The 14,064-nt window shown below is 42.2% G+C and overlaps 1 long non-coding RNA gene across 1 annotated transcript in view; it reads right to left on the bottom strand.

Annotated features, from left to right (window-relative positions):
* The window catches only part of LOC137563629 (uncharacterized), a 51,449-nt gene extending 41,035 nt beyond the window's left edge, over positions 1–10,414 (bottom strand). Inside the window, exon 1 of the long non-coding RNA XR_011030393.1 lies at positions 10,277–10,414. This is a non-coding gene — a long non-coding RNA (uncharacterized lncRNA). The remainder of the gene's footprint in view (positions 1–10,276) is intronic.
* Between the last annotated feature and the right edge of the window lie 3,650 nt (positions 10,415–14,064).

Genomic DNA, 14,064 nt, shown 5'->3' with positions numbered 1-14,064 from the left:
TTCGTGTTACATTGGTTAGTTAGGGTTGGCATGCTTTGTCTCTGTTGTGCTTTTCATGCGGAGACCGCGCCATTAGCCTGCTTTGTCGCTGTTGCGCTTTTCGTGCAGCGATCGTGCTTAGCGAGTGCGTTTGTTGTTTTCCTTTGGCGTTCTGATCATTGTTATTTGCTGTGTCTTTCTTGCTACACTTGTGCTCTGTCTTACTCGGTCTTGTGCCACTGTTGGCAATCGCCACTCTTGCGATTGCGTTTCCACTTGGTTTCCGCTGTTGTGTGTTCACCGTCGCCGGGTGGTGACTAGATTGGTGGACACACATACATTCTGTCTCTGTGCTCACTCTCTCTCTCTGAGGGCTATCTTGCCCTGCATTGTTGCAATTCGTACAATTCCCACCTGGCATCTGTGGCAGTGCAGAGGGGTTGTTCCTCTGCACCCCTCAGCTCCATCTGCCGGTGGGAATTTCCCTCTACAAGAACATTACACCTAAGCTGGGTTCTGTTGTCTCATACGCTTGTGGAGGATTTCCGCAGTGTCAGCGCACATCTTGTGCGCTGACCACGGAAATAATTCTGCAATCGTTACAGCATGTCAAGCGAGTATATTACTATATTTTTTTTTAGATTATAAGCTTGTAAATAGTGATGGATTGAAAAAATGCACCTTTATTTCTAAATAAAATATTGATGCCATACATTGTTACAGGGACATAATTTAAATGCTGTAACAACCGGGACAAATGGGCAAATAGAATACGTGGGTTTTAATTATGGTAGCATGTATTATTTTAAAGCTATAATGGCTGAAAAAAACATTTTTTTTATATTCCCGTTAAAATGCATTTAGAAAAAAATAATTCTTAGCGAAATGGACCACCCAAAGAAAGCCTAATTGGTGGCGGAAAAAACAAGATATAGATCAGTTAACTGTGGTAAGTAGTGATAAAGTTATTGGCGAATGAATGGGAGGTGAAAGTTGCTCGGATGCACAAGGTGAGACGACACTGTAGGCTGAAGTGGTTAAAATTGAACCTTCTAAATATTTATGATGCATACACACATCTAATTATGACTGGTATATGCCACTTCCTTGAATAGTATAAAGACCAACAGATTTTGAATCCTGGAAAGATGTGTAAGCAAACTCTCATACTACATGGATTTGGTAAAATTGACCAACCATTGGCCAATCAAAATTAGATGTGTGTATGAACCCTAATGCTTAGTACACACCATACAATTTTCTGGCAGATTTACCTGCCAGATCAATTATTTCTAACATGTCTGATCTAAATTCCGATCGATTTTTCGATTGTTTTTTTCGATCGTTTTTCATAGAAAACGGTTGGAAAATTTATCGAACTTCAGATTGGACATGTTGTAAATAATCGATCTGGCAGGTAAATCTGCCAGAAAATTGTATGGTGTGTATCTACCATAAAGCTGCATGCATACATGCTAGATGAAACTTGGCCGAGTCATCTGATAACTGCCTCTGCCAAAAATCTAGCATGTGCTAAGCAGCCCCCAATTAAACCCTCCCTTCTGATGCCTTGGCCAGCATCTGGACAGCCTTGGCCTTGCAATGTTGCTCAAAGAACCAAGTCCCAATCCCTGCTGGGCGACATTCCTCACACGTGTGTATGAGGCTGAAGCCCAGTTTTGGAGGCTGCCAGTTAACTTAGCTGTATTTATTTTGGATGTGGTGGAAAACTGAAGTGACTGCCAATCCTTGGTGGATTTTCTGAAATGTTAAAGGGACTCTGAGCTCCTCTCATGGGGGGTATGCATTTAAAAAGACTCCGACCAGTGCTGCAAAGTACTTAAAGAGAGTCTGAAACGAGAATAAATCTCGCTTCAGAGCTCATAGTTAGCATAGGCATGTGTGCCCCTGCTAAAACGCTGCTATCCCGCGGCTAAATGGGGGTCCCTTCACCCCCAAACCCACCCCCGCAAACCTTGGTCGTAAACTTGGTCGGAACATTTTCTCTTCCTGGAGGCAGGGCTAACGGCTGCAGCCCTGCCTCTCAGCAAGTCTATCAGACGCGCATCGCCGCCTTTCCCCCGCCCCTCTCAGTGAAGGAAGACTGAGAGGGGCGGGGGAGAGGCGGAGGTACGCGTCTGATAGACGCGCATGAGGCAGGGCTGCGGCGGTTAGCCCTGCCCCAATGCGGAAGCGCTCCCCGGAGGGGATTTGGGGGTGAAGGGACCCCCGCTAAGCCGCGGGATCGCGGCGTTTTAGCAGGGGCACACATGCCCCTGCTATCTATGAGGTCTGAAGCGAGATTTATTCTCGCTTCAGACTCTCTTTAAATGCATACCTTTCTGTAGCTTGTGCTCTCTTTCATTTTATGCCTGAATCACACCGACGCCATTTTACACCAAATAGTTTTCGTTCAATTTCAAAAAAAATTGCGGCTGCCATCTTTGCTATGTTATATCTTCTGGGTCACCCCTGTCTTCTCTGTTAGAGAAGTGCATCACTGAATGAAGCAGTAAGAGGAAGTGTCACACATGGCCATTGCAAGAGGCTCCTCCAAAGGGTCATAGCACAACCTTGTTGGAAGTCGTCTGGCTTAAAGGCATACCCATGAGAGGTGCTCGGAGTCCCTTTAAGGGTTATTGGGCTCAATTATCTAAGCATTACTGCATTCAGTGATGCAGAAAACACCTGATTTTACTGTGCAGCTTTTAAATGCCAATTCACTAACACTGTTAACACATGTTAAAAGTTAAATTACCTACCAGTGAGGTAAATTGATGACTTGCTAGGTAATACCCCAATAAATGTAAATTCACAAAGATTAGAGCATTCGGTAAAGCAAGTGAGATGTTCAGTATTTTAAGACCAGCCTGAAGCTGTCGGTAACTAACCATCAGCATTCAGGAAAATGGACAAACAAAGGAGACTGCCAATAAGAAGAGCCACTCTGTCCTACTACTCACTTCATTTGATCCAATGCACTGCCGGGTGGGACATTAGAAAGTTAACCACTTGAGGACCACAGTCTTTTCGCCCCTTAAGGACCAGAGCCTTTTTCTCCATTCAGACCACTGCAGCTTTCACGGTTTATTGCTCGGTCATACAACCTACCACCTGAATGAATTTTACCTAATTTTCTTGTCACTAATACAGCTTTCTTTTGGTGCTATTTGATTGCTGCTGCGAGTTTTAGTTTTTATTATATTCATCAAAAAAGACATGAATTTTGTAAAAAAAAATGATTTTTTTTAAATTTCTGTGCTGACATTTTTCAAATAAAGTAAAATTTCCTATACATTTGAGCGCGAAAGTTATTCTGCTACATGTCTTTGATTAAAAAAAACCAGTGTATATTTATTGGATTGGGTGAAAGTTATAGCGTTTACAAACTATGGTGCCAAAAGTGAATTTTCCCATTTTGAAGCATCTCTGATTTTTCTGACCACCTGTCATGTTTCATGAGGTGCTAAAATTCCAGGATAGTATAAATACCCCCCAAATGACCCCATTTTGGAAAGAAGACATCCCAAAGTATTCAGTGAGAGGCATGGTGAGTTCATAGAAGATATTTTTTGTCACAAGTTAGCGGAAAATGACACTTTGTGACAAAAAAAAAAGTTTCCATTTCTTCTAACTTGCGACAAAAAAAAAATGAAATCTGCCACGGACTCACTATGCTCCTCTCTGAATACCTTGAAGTGTCTACTTTCCAAAATGGGGTAATTTGTGGGGTGTGTTCACTGTCCTGGCATTTTGGGGGGTGCCTACTTGTAAGCACCCTTGTAAAGCCTAATGATGCTCATTGGACTTCGGGCCCCTTAGCGCAGTTAGGCTGCAAAAAGTGCAACACGTGGTATTGCCGTACTCAGGAGAAGTAGTATAATGTGTTTTGGGATGTATTTTTACACATACCCATGCTGGGTATTCCGTTAGGAGTATGGTGAGTTCATAGAAGATTTTATTTTTTGTCACAAGTTAGCGGAAAATGGCACTTTGTGAAAAAAAAACAATTAAAATCAATTTCCCCTAACTTGTGACAAAAAAAAAAAATCTTCTATGAACTCACTATACTCCTAACGGAATACCTTGGGGTGTCTTCTTTCTAAAATTGGGTGATTTGTGGGGTTCCTATACTGCCCTGGCATTTTAGGGGCCCTAAACCGTGAGGAGTAGTCTTGAACCCAAATGTCTCAAAATGACCTGTGAAATCCTAAAGGTACTCATTGGACTTTGGGCCCCTTAGCGCAGTTAGGCTGCAAAAAAGTGTCACACATGTGGTATTGCCGTACTCAGGAGAAGTAGTATAATGTGTTTTGTGGTGTATTTTTACATATAACCATGCTGGGTGGGAGAAATATCCTGAGTACGGCGATACCACGTGTGACACTTTTTTGCAGCCTAGGTGCGCTAAGGGGCCCATCGTCCTATTCACAGGTCATTTTGAGGCATTTGTTTTCTAGACTACTCCTCACGGTTTAGGGCCCCTAAAATGCCAGGGCAGTATAGGAACGCCACAAGTGACCCCATTTTAGAAAGAAGACACCCCAAGGTATTCCGTTAGGTGTATGGTGAGTTCATAGAAGATTTAATTTTTTGTCACAAGTTAGTGGAAAATGACACTTAGCGGAAATTGACTTTTATTATTTTTTTCCACAAACTTTTGACAAAAAATAAAATCTTCTATGTACTCATCATACACCTAACGGAATACCTTGGGGTGTCTTTTTTCTTAAATGGGGTCACTTGTGGGGTTCCTATATTGCCCTGGCATTTTACGGGCCCAAAACCGTGTGTAGTCTGGAAACCAAATTTCTCAAAATGACTGTTCAGGGGTATAAGCATCTGCAAATTTTGATGACAGGTGGTCTATGAGGGGGAAAAGTTTGTGGAACCGGTCATAAGCAGGGTGGCCTCTTAGATGACAGGTTGTATTGGGCCTGATCTGATGGATAGGAGTGCTAGGGGGGTGACAGGAGGTGATTGATGAGTGTCTCAAGGTGTGATTAGAGGGGGGAAATAGATGCAAGCAATGCACTGGCGAGGTGATCAGGGCTGGGGTCTGAGGGCGTTCTGAGGGTGTGGGCGGGTGATTGGGGGCAGACAGGGGTCTAATCTGATGGGTATCAGTGACAGGGGCTGATTGATGGGTGATTAGATGGCAGAACAGATGTAAACAATGCACTTTGGAGGTGATCTGAGGGTAGGTCTGGGGCAATCTGATGGTGCGGGTGGGTGATCAGATTGCCCGCAAGGGGCAGGTTAGGGGCTGATTGATGGGTGGCAGTGACAGGGGGTGATTGATGGGTGGCAGTGACAGTGGGTGATTGATGGGTGATTGATAGGTGATTGACAGGTGATCAGTGGGTTATTACAGGGAAGAACAGGTGTAAATAATGCACTGGCGAATTGATAAGGGGGGGGGGTCTGAGGGCAATCTGAGCGTGTGGGCGGGTGATTGGGTGCCCGCAAGGGGCAGATTAGGGTCTAATCTGATGGGTAACAGTGACAGGTGGTGATAGGGGGTGATTGATGGGTAATTAGTGGGTGTTTAGAGGAGATAACAGATGTACAGTAAACACTGCACTTGGGAGGTGATCTGATGTCGGATCTGCGGGCGATCTATTGGTGTGGGTGGGTGATCAGATTGCCCGCAAGGGGCAGGTTAGGGACTGATTGATGGGTGGCAGTGACAGGGGGTGATTGATGGGTGGCAGTGACAGGGGGTGATTGATGGGTGATTGATAGGTGATTGACAGGTGATCAGTGGGTTATTACAGGGAAGAACAGATGTAAATAATGCACTGGTGAATTGATAAAGGGGGGTGCTGTGGGCAATCTGAGCGTGTGGGCGGGTGATTGGGTGCCCGCAAGGGGCAGATTAGGGTCTGATCTGATGGGTAACAGTGACAGGTGGTGATAGGGTGTGATTAATGGGTAATTAGTGGGTGTTTAGAGGAGAGAACAGATGTAAACACTGCACTTGGGAGGTGATCTGATGTCGGATCTTTGGGCGATCTATTGGTGTGGGTGGGTGATCAGATTGCCCGCAAGGGGCAGGTTAGGGGCTGATTGATGGGTGGCAGTGACAGGGGGTGATTGATGGGTGATTGACAGGTGATCAGTGGGTTATTACAGGGGGGATAGAGGCATACAGTACACAGGGGAGTGGGGTCTGGGGGGGGGGGGGGGTCTGGGGAGAATCTGAGGGGTGGGGGGTGCCCCCTGGCAGTTTAGGGTTAAAAAAAATAGCGTTAACAGAGAGTGACAGGGAGTGATTGATGGGTGATTAGGGGGGTGGTTGAGTGTAAACAGGGGGGTGGGCAGAGGGGGGTCTGATGGGTGCTGTGGGCGATCAGGGGGCAGGGGGGGAAATCAGTGTACTTGGGTGCGACATAGGGTGGCTGCAGCCTGCCCTGGTGGTCCCTCGGACACTGGGACCACCAGGGCAGGAGGCAGCCTGCATAATAGGCTTTGTATACATTACAAAGCCTATTATACGTTGTTTCAGCGGCGATCCGGGTGCTAGTAACCCGCCGGCGCTTCCGAACGGCCGGCGGGTTACAGCGCGAGGGTACGGAGCCTGTCGCCGGCGGCTGATCGCGTCACAAATGATGAGATCGCCGCATAACCACGCCCGCCGCCATCGGCTTAAGGCGGTCGGGAAGTGGTTAAAAAAAATAACATGAGTTGCTAGAGCAGGGCACATTCAGAGGCTTTCTTGTATCCTTTTAGATGTGCAGATCTATAGACTGATATAAAGAAGAGGGCCCTCTAGTGGCATGCAAGTGCATCTAAAGGGATGCCAGGGATAACTTTTAGGCTTTGTTCACATTTAAAATCGCACCGTATTTGTGGAAAGTTAGTGAATTCTGAAAAAAAAAGTCTAAAATGCCAAAAGTAGTATTTTAACAACCTATTTTTCGAGTGCTGTAAAAACAACACAGGAGATTGGGGCGCAGCCGACGCCTCCATTGGCCTTTATAGGAGTTACGGCTATAGTGGCGCTTAGTGAGTAATTTAAGGGGCACCGTCAAAAGACGGAGTACAAATTACTACCAAAACACTATAATTCGTCCGCCAGTAATAACTGGAAGCCAAACTACATCTTTCACCGACTATCCATGGCGGCCTGAAGGGGGAATAGTAAGTAACGCCGCTGGGACTTACCGTGCAGGGGCAGGATAAGCCATTTATCTGTTTTATCCTGTGCCCAAATCTCTTGGCAGCGGATTCATAGGCACGCCTATTGTTTATTGAATAGCCCCTTAGTGAATTGAGGTTCTTGTCATGTTTAGCTTCAGTCATCTGATATGACAGATGGTCTCAAATTACCCTCAAATACTCCTTTTGGTACCGTAAATAAACACTATCTTTGGTTTTGGAAAGATAGGCAGGCAAGCACACACACATCATTTTATAATCTATTCTCAGGCACAAGTAAGGTCCGTACACACGCCGGACTGGAGGCAAAGGGCGGATCGCTCAGAAACAGCCGTATCAGTCCGCCGACAGTGCGTACACACGCCGGACTGTCGTTGGAACGCCCACCCAGCGGGAGGTGACGACGGACCCGTCGTTGCCTCCAGTCCGGCGTGTGTACGGACCTGTAGCCAAAACAGTTTGACATTCCCTTTCTTCCAAGCAGCAACTTAACCAAGTGTAAACATTCTGACGCAGCATTGACTTGCATGAATTGTGTCATGGACTACTAATAGTGCTGTCAAATTGATCTGTACAATGCTAACAGCAAAAGAGCAGAAAGAAAACTTTAATTGATGCAAATGGTAAGGCTTTCTAGCTCAGAGCTATTTACATTTCAAATTTAAAATCATAAGGAAACAAAAAAGTGAATTTATTGCTATCAACACTGTGTTAAGCCTCACCACAGGCACTAATGTTTTCCTAGCTTTGTGTAGACACTTATTGCTAGAGCTAGCTATACTTGTGAACAAAATTGTGGAATTAAATGAAAACTGAAGACAAACTAATTAGCTTGCCATAGCGCTGGCGATTTATAATGTGAACCAGGCCCAAGTGTACTTCTGCTAGTGCTGTGCTCTAGCTACAGAAAATGCATTGTTTAGTATGTTTTAGGCCTCTTTCACACTAGGGATGTTGCTGTACCCTTTTCATATTGTGCTATAGCTGTGCTAGGTACAGCTTTTTCCATTGATTCTAGTGTAATAAGTTCACATTTAAGAAACGTAGTGTTGCATGCATTTCTGTGCGCTGCGCTGTAAAGCGCACAGCAATGCAAGTGAATGGGTGTGCTTTTTAAGTGCATAGAAGTGCATAGCAATGCACATTGGAAATGCCTTTTTTACCCCTAATTAAAAAAAAACATTTTCAGATGAAAACAAATATTTATCAACAACCTCAACCTCAAATAAGCAAAACATGCTGAACAAAAATCATTTAAGTGCATGTAAACCCATGGGTCAGCTTAAAAAAAGCGCACAGCACTGAAGCGCATTATGACACGCGCGTCAGTGCATGTGTTTTATTATCATGCCTTTAAATACGTTTCTGATTGCACGCAATGTGAACGAGGCCTAACCCTGCCAGAATATTTTGAATTTAGCAAATCTTTGAACCACCCCTTTTCTTAGAGGAAAAAAAGGTCCCATTCATCTAAACCCTTCAGAAAAAGCGCAAGACCGCGTGAAACGAAAGTCATGCTACCCCTCACCTACCACCCTCTGTCAGCTTGCCACACTGGTATGTTTCAGATTAATCCTTGTCTATGAAGACACGTAAGTTGGATGTTCAGCACTAGAAAAAAAAAGTAAAGAGCAATTTCGTCAGTAGAGCTGGGATCACTTTTTGGATTGTTTCAAGGCAAACTGTGTATTAGTTACAACCCAAAGCATGGTAATTACCCTTCCCATGGTGGAAATACACTACATGCTCATCTCTTATGGTCTGTCATTGTAGTGCCAGCTTTGTTGTTCTTATCCAAATTCATCTAAATCTTGCACGTCTCAATTCTGTACTTAATCTAGATATTTCCTGTTGCCGCCCTAATGGACTTGTCTTTGGATATCTCAGAGCATACTGTTAGCAGACTACATTACTTTCCAATTGCAGCTAGGAGTATTGAAAACTGTAGTGGCACAGGAGAGTTTGTTTAAAAGGAACCCGATGTAAAAGCCATATGGAGGCTGTCATATTTATTTCCTTTTAAGCAATACCAGTTGCCTGGCAGTCCAGCTGATCTTTCTAGTCGGTAGTGTCTGAATCACACCCCTGAAACAAGCATGCAGCTTATCTTGTCAGAAACATCTGATCGGCATGCTTGATCAGGGTCTATGGCTAAAAGTATTAGAAGCAGTGGATCAGCAGGACAGTCAGGCGATGTGCATTGTTTAAAAGGAAATAAATATGTTAGTCTCCATATGTCTCTTTCCTCTGGTTCCCTTTACGTAGGAAGACCCTACTTTTCAGACGCTCATGCAAAATGTGCTGTATGTGGTAATTTTCATGGTGAGATGCAATTTATTTGTACACAATGTTCGTTTGGCCTGCATTTATGGTTCTTAGACTTTTATTTCCTACTGCATTTGGGGTCACCACTTGTGTAGCTACCAGTTTTGATAACCATGTAATCTTTATGCCAAACACATAAGGGTGTCTCCTGCCAAAAAGACTCACTTTGCCTGGGACACCCATATAAGTAAGAACAAGCATTGTTAGCCAGACTAACATCAACCACAATTCTACCTTTACCGTCCCTGTTATGTTGTCAGGTGTCAGTACATGAAGAAACATTTGAGTTAGGAAAGAATGAACTGTAAATTTGCAAAACCAGCATCTGAAGGATGTACTATTGTCCCTTTGGAATAGCAGAGTAACCAGTTGGCCACATACCTGGTATTGCATTTTAATACGCAGTCACAAAACTGGGTCTAGAAAATTCTGAACCCACTAGCTTAGGCTGAGCAGGCAACATAGCAAGCACTGTCACTTGTTGGGAGGCTTTGTTAGGGCAGGTTATAAGGACATACTGTACATCCAGGACACTGCAAATAACTTCACCCTGGTTGAAATCAACCAGGTGGAACAGAAAACGGTGTCAAAATTAAACAGATACTTTTATTTTACATTTACCTTTGTATGAACATATTTTACCTAAACAAAGAACACTATAACTTTTGCAGTCAGTGTTGTACAGTTTAGAAACGAATAGAACAATATCAACAATGAATCATGAAAAAAAAAATCCAAACAAACAATACTCTTTACTTTATCAGCACAAGACACCAGCATAGCTAAGCTATAATGGACAAGCCTCATTTACCAACAATCGAGAGTCCACATCAAATAAATTCTTGCCTTGGCACACGTCTGTTGGCTGGCTGTTGCTGGATTGTGAAGCGGTTATGTCAGTTAGTCAATGCCTTCCTTAGTTCCTCATGCGAAGTACCAAAAGTGTTGAGGATGCAAACTGGGCGAAGCAAGGACATCCAGAGCCTTATTAGCTTATATTACACGTATGTATTACACAGTATTCTTGGCACTGTATGCTGGCTTCAGGAAACATTATAAATGTGTTCCAGTTTCTCATTCTGGTTGTCAGTATACAGATTACATGTTGAATAACTTAAATGACAGGATATAAAACAAAGATGGCCTTTAATAAATATTTCATATTTCGTAGCATTTTGCTGTATCAGCTAAAATACTTGACACATTTCATTCGTAGAAAGCAGATTTACTGTGAGAACACAGACTGCCTATGGAGTGTCCTTGGTGACATTATTCATTCAAGACATTACGGTATGGATAATTGGATATTACAACAGAAATCATTCATATTAAATACTATAAATGGGAGGATTATGTGTGATATTGTTTAGTAGTGAGCACATCATTTGACTATAGTTTTCATACTTATGGAGTTCAGTCAAAACTACCATTTTGTTTAAATCCACACAGCTCTATATGAAGTATTGCATAGGAATATTCTATAATTAGCCTTTATTGCCAGTGGCTAAGTGTGACAGGCTTGTAAAACAGCTGATCTCTTTGCCGTTCTTATATCAAAGAGAAAAGCAAAAAAAATAAAAGTGATTTAAATGGCGTACAGGAATACAGAGTACAAGGCTCCTTTTCCTGTAAGTCTATTACTCTGGTATATCTGATCACGTGTGCAAAATGCCCCAAAGGAATTTACGTGGGTGAAACTGGACAAACACTGCATAAATATATAACCGGACACAGGTACACAATTGATGATTCTCATCCTGATCTCCCAGTCCTTACACACTTTTGTTCCCATGGACACAGCTTAACTGATCTTCGGGTTACTGCCCTGGAAGGTGGCTTTACATCACAGAAAGAGAGACTTATAGCAGAAACAAAATGTATACATTGGTTTAAATCTGTAGATAAAATATTGAACAAAGATACCACTTTCTTACATTGGTCTGAGGTTGATGGTATTTAATGTCATAATTCTTTTTCAACTTAGACAAACTTCATCCATTCTTTTTGTAGCTGACTCTTGAACTCAGAATTTATGATTCCTCTGTACAAGTCTGGGGCCCATATGCAATTCACTTTTTCTCCTAGGTGAAATTTTTAAACCTGTTAATAAAATGCCTTTTAAGCCACCAGCATGTGAGAAAATACTCAGAATAATTTTGGCAGTACTTTTTCGTCTACTTTTGGTATTATTTCAAATACAGAGTGCTGAAAAGTTGTTTTAAACAGAAGGTGAAGAATTATCTCCTAGGAGAAAACTCAGGTGAAAAAATGAATTGCATATGGCCCTGGGTGTTATGTGAGGAGTGAGTAAACAATTGGTCTTATCTGTTTGTTATAAATAAGCTAACATCCTCTCAAGACCCTATTTCTAGCGCCTCTGTTCAAAGATTAATCACATGTTTTATTCCACCGTTGGTGGAAGGGTGTTACCCCATTCTTTCCTGTCCTATCTACAGAGAGCAACTTAGTAGTAACCCACCTTTGTAAGTAATACTCTTTTGTTTTATTACATAGATTGTTTGGTACCAATTTACTACACTATCACAGGCTCTCGATTATTTCTACCTTTGTTCCTGTATGCAAATAATAGTATTACATTTGCTGAACACTTTCTTCTTCTGAACTGCAAGCCTGTATGCTTTCATAGAGCCTGCATTTTCTACATTACAGCAAGGATGCTGAGAAATGTACTTTGATGTTTTTGCTACTTGATTACTGCATTGTCAGTCCTGAGTGCCTTGCCCTCCAGACAGGAAAGGAAGAAAGCTGTATTGGAGTTTGGGAAGCATACGTGGCCCATGAAGGGTATTCTGTATAGCAGAGTGGCATGTAACACTTTAAGGATCTGGACATTATTCTCTGTGTCCTCTGAGGCTCTCAATCCCTCAAGTGAGATCACTGTCTCTCACATGACGACAGAGGGCAATACCATAGAGATAGAGCACTCCCTGAAAGACAGGAGGAAGAAGTGCAGCAAGGATCATGGGGAGATGGGAGTTCTGTGCAGGGGCTGCCTGAAGTGGGGGAAGGGGGGTTCTCTGGTATGTAATTAGTAATTAGTTCTAAAATTTAGGGTGTAAAAGCAGAAAAAAATAGCACCACATTTACACCCCAAAATCCAGAACTAGTCAGAATGACAAGGTGGTTAAGGATCTAATGCTAATTATAGCACTGGTACACCTCTAAATAGTGAGTGTAGACATTTGTGGCAATCAGTTCTTCTCTTTCTCTTTAATTTTACCAGGCAGTCCAAGGGAGCAATACACACACACACACACACACACACACACACACACACACACACACACACACACACACACACACACACACACACACACACACACACACACACACGCACTCTAGTAATAATTCATATATAGAGAGCAAAAAAAGCCTCTTAAGATTTGTCTTATTTTTATTTTTTTTACTGTATATTTACATGGTAAAGCTTTTTAATGGCTTATTTAAGACCGTGATACAATATGTCATGTTTTTTTATGAATGCAGTTTTTTTTGACCAGCACATGTGGTTTCTGCAAAACAGAGAAGAGAAACTTTTTGTCCAATGGTGTAATTCCAATGAGCAGAAAACATATTGAGAGCACACTCTCCTAATTCCCCCTTGGAGGCACCATCTGTTTTCTTGTATAATCTTGTGCACTGGGTTACACTAATGAATACTGCATAATCACTGTAGTGGCTGTAGATTAACAATTGTTTTATATGTAGGGCAATATATTTTGCAACTTACTGGAGCTCACAGCAAATTAAATACAATTTATATCAATTTTCTAAATATGTGGAATATAGAGCCTTCCATCCTGAAATGCCAAACACGTACTCAAAGCAAGCTTGACCTGAGGATCATTACATTACGCTTTAAGTAAGAAGGCGCTATTTCATTCATCTCACTGTAATGTATGATGAGGAGCTAAGCCGAAATTAAGCCAATTAAAATATGAGTGCAACCCTAGCCATTTGCAAGAGAATCAATAGCTGCTGTGTGGCAAATATAGAAACTTTCTTTTCACTATCTGTGGGACTAAGTAATTGGACAGCAGTCAGTGTTGGCTAGAGAGTTTGAGAAATGTACAAAACCACTGCAGATAATAACTTTATTGCCACAAATTCATTTAAACTCTCAGCAAAATTCCTACTTGATGTAATTTCTAAAATATATCAAATTACAAACATGAGCCCCCTACTCAAGCTTTCCTCCTGAGCCTTTCCCCATGAGATAATTTTTCAAATTTTTCATCTTATTTAATTTTATTCCTAGCACTTGACAATTGAACAATTAGAAAAGTAAATTAAAAAATTATTTCAAACTTATTTTGAGTATTCATTTGCTTGCTGAACTCTTAAAAGAGGGTTTAACTCATTAGCAGCTTCAAAGAAATTATCTTGTTTGAGATAAGTGCACTGCTTTTGACCTCAGCCAGCAGATAATATTGTGCTGTAAATTCTTAAAATGCATTGATGTCTCTCTGCTAGCAGAGGAAATTAATAATTGAAAGCTGAAGTCCTCTGTTATTGTTCCACACTGCCCCCTAGTGACAAGTGGCCATACATACACGTTATAGCAGTACTGATTAGTAG

This window comes from Hyperolius riggenbachi, chromosome 3, assembly GCF_040937935.1.
Source record: "Hyperolius riggenbachi isolate aHypRig1 chromosome 3, aHypRig1.pri, whole genome shotgun sequence".
Lineage (NCBI taxonomy): Eukaryota > Metazoa > Chordata > Amphibia > Anura > Hyperoliidae > Hyperolius > Hyperolius riggenbachi.
Note: the sequence above shows the minus strand (reverse complement) of the source record. Positions and strands in the feature narration are given on the sequence as shown.